The 6,037-nt window shown below is 39.7% G+C and overlaps 1 pseudogene; it reads left to right on the forward strand.

The window, feature by feature from the left end:
- Nucleotides 1-3,123: 3,123 nt before the first annotated feature.
- Nucleotides 3,124-4,636, forward strand: LOC142835946 (L-lactate dehydrogenase A chain pseudogene; annotated as a pseudogene).
- The last annotated feature ends 1,401 nt before the right edge of the window (nucleotides 4,637-6,037 follow it).

The following is a 6,037-nucleotide window of genomic DNA, read 5'->3' on the forward strand; positions in this document are numbered from 1 at the left end:
CATACTCTGATTTTTATCAATAATAAAATCTTTTCTTTTGCAAAAGAATTCATGTATGCTAAAGTTACATGGCAAAGGCTAACCAAGCATCCACAATGACATGTTTCTTTTAAATGTCTGTTGCTATGCAGCAAATATTAAGAACTGTTACTATAAAAAGAACAAAGATTATAAAAATCAAAAGGCATTAACAACAATGTATTTGCAAAGAAGGTGTCAGGTAAACAAATACTGTCAAAGTAAAAAATTCTTAAACCTCAGCAAAGGACAAAATCCATAACTCAATCATAAAAATTCCAAACACTTGAATAGATATATTAATAATCGATACATTAACAAAGAAGGTATTTATATAAAAATAACTCTATGAACAAGCATAATATAATATGTTGTTGAGATTATAAAAATTCAAACAATATTGATATACCAGGAAAAAAAACATAAAAGAGAAACCAAAGGCAGGACACTGACAATACCCAATTAAAATCATCCATCCATTGCTGATAGATATAAAGACTTAGGGACATGCACAAATAACAGCAAGAGGACCAACAAAAACAGTATAATCTCCATCATCAGCTTCAGTCATAATTGACATTACTGAGAGTGACTAGTTGTAAATTTTAATACTAGTATAGTATTTAAACAGCAGAATAACTGGAACAACAAGAAAATGAGTTCCTACTGAATAAGAGAAAATGAGGTATGAAGGAATCAAAATACCTAAACAAACAAAAAAAACAAACAAACAAAAAAACCTATTGTGAAATAAGAGAGATCCTTTTACAGATTAAGTAAAATGCATGGTTAGAATCTGGAATTCTCCAAAGACCAAATTAAGGATAGAAATGAGCAGTGAGTGTGCTGGGATTCACAGACAGGGAGAGTGAAGACTTTAAGTTCAGAATTTCAGGAATAGTGATAATAGGATACTTGCCATTCTTTGTTTGTTCAAACTCATAAATGGTTCAGTATATCAAAACTCTTCAGTCTAAGCTATCTATTGTGTATAGTAACATGCTACCTATGGAGCCAAGGACTGCAGTAAGCAAACTTTGTTATATGGTAAAGGTAAGATCACTCATAAATGGGAAAACCAGATAACTATGACGCATGAGAACTTCTTCAATATCAATGTTATTATGAATATAAAATTATTCTAAAACAATAAAATCTGTAAAAAAAGCTGTGATGTGTTATTTGTAGCATTGTTTTATACACGTTTATTTTGCTAACTGATAACATTCAGGTAATTTGTTTTATTCAGGAATCTCACTTAATTGATTATGTGGCCAAGCTGGGTTGAAGTAGGAGACATTGGATATCAGCATCTCAACATTCATGATGTTAATTTTGAGCTTCTATAATGATGTCTGCCAAGTGTTCCTATTGAAGTTAACAATTCTTCTTTTTAATTTATAAGTAATAGGCGTTGATATTTTTAGAAGCCTTATAAATACCACTCAGTTCTCTAGCTTTCATCTGGTGTTTTTAGCACACATCAATTTTATCTGTTGGCATTAGTCTTATACCTACTAAATTTTACATTCTAACAAGGAGCAATTCTGTTTTATGTACTTATGCATCATCTTAAAAATATTTGAATAAGTCATTCTATGTGCACGCATGCATGTGTGAGCCTGCACACACACACACACACACACACAAAATCCTTGAGTGCTCAACACATTTTAAACAACAAAAATGGCATGAGTTATAAAAATGGAAGGGAAATATGCAAAGTTCCCAGCAGATATCAGGGGGCAGAAGACCCTGGAGGAGCACAATACTTGAACTGGCATCCTAAGCACTGAAGTGAGTTTATGTTAATTACATTTAAAGAAACGAGACATTATAGGGTTGGGAAAGTCAGGGATCACAGTGCTTGAAGAAGTGGAGGTACATTTCAAACAGGGCTTTAAAAGATATCTAAGTTATAATTGTGTGTTCTATTTATGAATCAAAATTACCCTGTCTATAAAATAAATATATGTAGTTAGAAGTATTTTCTAAGTACTGTCTGGTCCCATTGGACTGGTGTCTCTCTTGACAGCCAGACCCCACAGCCACTTATGAAATTATTGCTTGAAGGATTAACATTAATTATAATTGTTTGTCCAATTACTCAGGCTTCTTACTGACTAGCTCTACTTATAAATTAACTCATTTCTAATAATCACTATGTGCCCCACGACTTACCAGTAATGATTTGGCATCTTACTCCTCCAGCAACTGCTGGTATTTTTCTGAATTCACTTTCTCTCTCCCTCTATTTCTGTTTGGATTTCACACCTACCTGCCCTTCCATAGGCCAAAGTAGCCTTTTTATTAACCAGTGGTAATAAAACATGTCCACAGCACACATAGGAACATCCCACATTATGAATTATGAGGGTGAATGATAATATCTTAGTCACTGTTCAAAACCCTCCCTCCATGTGACATCATTACAGATTAAGGCTTTTAATGTTTGTATTTTGGAGGCCCAAAATTTTAGGCAGCAATAATATATAGAAATTAAAATAATTCCCAAAGCATTTGTAACTACACCTAACCATAAATGTGATGAAAACCAAGTTATAAATTAAAATGTCCTCATAAATATACTACCTTAAGTTGTCAACTCTGATTTTTAGTGAAGTTTTCTGAGATTTCCTCAGAGAGAAATTGAGCCAGTTGTACAATGATCCTATCATGTAGTTCTTCACTTGTAACAGGAAATGATCAGGTCCTTTCCTGACTTAACCATATTCAGCAGGAAAATGAGCACAAGCCCTTAGTACTATGCCCACCACACAGTCCACTCATATTATTGCAGAAATTATTGCTATGATAATTTGGTTTAAAAAGTTCACAAATCCAGTAATGTCTATGTTATTTTTGTTTTTTGCCTACAGTCTCTTGTATGGCTCTATAACTTACTCAGTTTAAATGAAACTAGAATTTTTTTATTGTTTTTCTTTCATTTATTATGCTTCTTTATAACTCTTAAATTCTAACTGAAAAGGGATGAACTTTCAAGTTCCTAATCACTGTAAGGACAAGACAATTGAAAATATCTGGATGAAAATCATGATAAAAATTTCTTAAGGTGCTGGAGCCTCTGTAGCCGAACCCTGACCACGCTGCTGTGCGCCCGAAGCTGCTCATTGTGCACTAGCGGTCCGACAAGATGGCAACCCTCAAGGACCAGCTGATTGTGAATCTCCTTAAGGAAGAACAGGCCCCCCAGAACAAGATTACGGTTGTTGGGGTTGGTGCTCTTGGCATGGCTTGTGCCATCAGTATCTTAATGAAGGACTTGGCGGATGAGCTTGCCCTTGTTGATGTCATGGAAGACAAACTGAAGGGAGAGATGATGGATCTCCAGCACGGCAGCCTTTTCCTTAGAACACCAAAAATTGTCTCTGGCAAAGACTATAGCGTGACTGCAAACTCCAAGCTGGTTATCATCACAGCGGGGGCCCATCAGCAAGAGGGTGAGAGTAGGCTCAATCTGGTCCAGCGCAACGTGAACATCTTCAAGTTCGTCATCCCCAACGTGGTGAAATACAGTCCAAACTGCAAGCTGCTTATTATCTCCAACCCAGTGGATATCTGGACCTACGTGGCCTGGAAGATAAGTGGCTTTCCCAAAAACCGAGTCATCGGGAGTGGTTGCAATCTGAACTCAGCTCGGTTCTGTTACCTGATGGGAGAAAGGCTGGGTATTCACCCACTGAGCTGTCATGGATGGGTCCTGGGGGAGCACGGAGACTCCAGTGTGCCTGTGTGGAGTGGCGTGAATGTCGCTGGTGTCTCCCTGAAGAATCTGAACCCAGAACTGGGCTCCGATGCAGACAAGGAGCAGTGGAAGGAGGTTCACAAGCAGGTGGTTGACAGCACTTATGAGGTGATCAAACTGAAAGGTTATACGTCCTGGGCCATTGGCCTCTCTGTGGCCGACTTGGCAGAGAGCATAATGAAGAATCTGGGGAGGGGGAAACCCATTTCCACCATGATTAAGGGTCTCTATGGAATCAAGGATGATGTCTTCCTTAGTGTCGCCTGTGTCCTGGGACAAAATGGAATCTCGGATGTTGTGAAGGTGACTCTGACTTCTGAAGAGGAGGCCCGCTTGAAGAAGAGTGCAGACACGCTCTGGGGGATCCAGAAAGAGCTGCAGTTCTGAAAGTCCCCAGATGTCCTAGCGCTTCACTGTCCAGGCTGCAGCAGGGTTTCTATGGAGACCGCACACTGTCTCCTCATCTGAGCTGTGGTTAGGGCGGTTGTGTTCCCACAGCTCTACCCTGATGCTAAGTGGTACTTGTGTAGTGGTAACCTGGTTGGTGTGACACTGCCAACTGTGTGCAGGCTTCAGTCACCCTGTGAACCTGCTGTGTCTGTTCTGTGCACACTCACCAGACATGCCTAGACCAGTGATTTCCCAGTTAGTCATAACCTGGCTCCAGTATGTAAATCCATTATGCATATCTTGTGCATAACTGTTCTAAAGGATATTATTTTGTGTATTATGTATTTGTAGTGTACATTGAAATACTGTGTAAAGTGAAGATCTTCATATGGATGATGCAACCGACTACCCAAGTGTCATGCCAATGAAAACACCAAATAAACCTTGAACAGTGAAAAAAAATTCTTTTTTTTTAAATTTATTTATTTATTAAGGATTTCTGCCTCCTCCCCGCAACCGCCTCCCATTTCCCCCCCCCTCCCCCGATCAAGTCACCCTCCCTCATCTGCTCTAAGAGCAATCAGGGTTCCCTGACCTGTGGGAAGCCCAAGGACCGCCCACCTCTATCCAGGTCTCCTAAGGTGAACATCCAAACTGCCTATGCTCCCCCAAAGCCAGTACGTGCAGTAGGATCAAAAACCCACTGCGATTGTTCTTGAGTTCTCAGTATTCCTCATTGTCCTCTATGTTCAGCCAGTCCGGATTTATCCCATGCTTTTTCAGACCCAGGCCAGCTGGCCTTGGTGAGTTCCCGATAGAACATCCCCATTGTCTCAGTGTGTGGGTGCACCCCTCGCGGTCCTGAGTTCCTTGCTCGTGCTCCGTCTCCTTCTGCTCCTGATTTGGACCTTGAGATTTCTGTCCCGTGATCCTCTGTCTCTGTCTCCTTTCATCGCCTGATGAAGGTTAATATTCATGAGGATGCCTATGTGTTTGTCTTTGGGTTCACCTTCTTATTTAGCTTCTCTAGGAACATGCATTATAAGCTCAATGTCCTTTATTTATGGCTAGAAACCAAATATGAGTGAGTACATCCCATGTTCCTCTTTTTGGGTCTGGCTTACCTCACTCAGGATAGTGTTTTCTATTTCCATCCATTTGTATGCAAAATTCAAGAAGTCCTTGTTTTTTACTGCTGAGTAATACTCTAATATGTATATATTCCATACTTTCTTCATCCATTCTTCCGTTGAAGGGCATCTAGGTTGTTTCCAGGTTCTGGCTATTACAAACAATGCTGCCATGAACATAGTTGAGCATATACTTTTGTTGTATGATAGGGCCTCTCTTGGGTATATTCCCAAGAGTGGTATTGCTGGATCCAGGGGTAGGTTGATTCCGAATTTCCTGAGAAACCGAAACACTGATTTCCAGAGTGATTGCACAAGTTTGCATTCCCACCAGCAATGGGTGAGTGTACCCCTTTCTCCACAACCTCTCCAGCAAAGGCTATCATTGGTGTTTTTTATTTTAGCCATTCTGACAGGTGTAATATGGTATCTTAAAGTTGTCTTGATTTGCATTTCCCTGATCGCTAGGGAAGTTGAGCATGACCTTAAGTGTCTTTTGGCCATTTGAAGTTCTTCTGTTGAGAATTCTCTGTTCAGCTCAGTGCCCCATTTTATAATTGGATTGATTAGCCTTTTACGGTCTAGTTTCTTGATTTCTTTATATATTTTGGAGATCAGACCTTTGTCAGTTGCGGGGTTGGTGAAAATCTTCTCCCAGTAAGTGGATTGCCTTTTTGTCTTAGTGACAGTGTCCTTTGCTTTACAGAAGCTTCTCAGCCTCAGGAGGTCCCAT

Source organism: Microtus pennsylvanicus, chromosome 15, assembly GCF_037038515.1.
Source record: "Microtus pennsylvanicus isolate mMicPen1 chromosome 15, mMicPen1.hap1, whole genome shotgun sequence".
NCBI lineage: Eukaryota > Metazoa > Chordata > Mammalia > Rodentia > Cricetidae > Microtus > Microtus pennsylvanicus.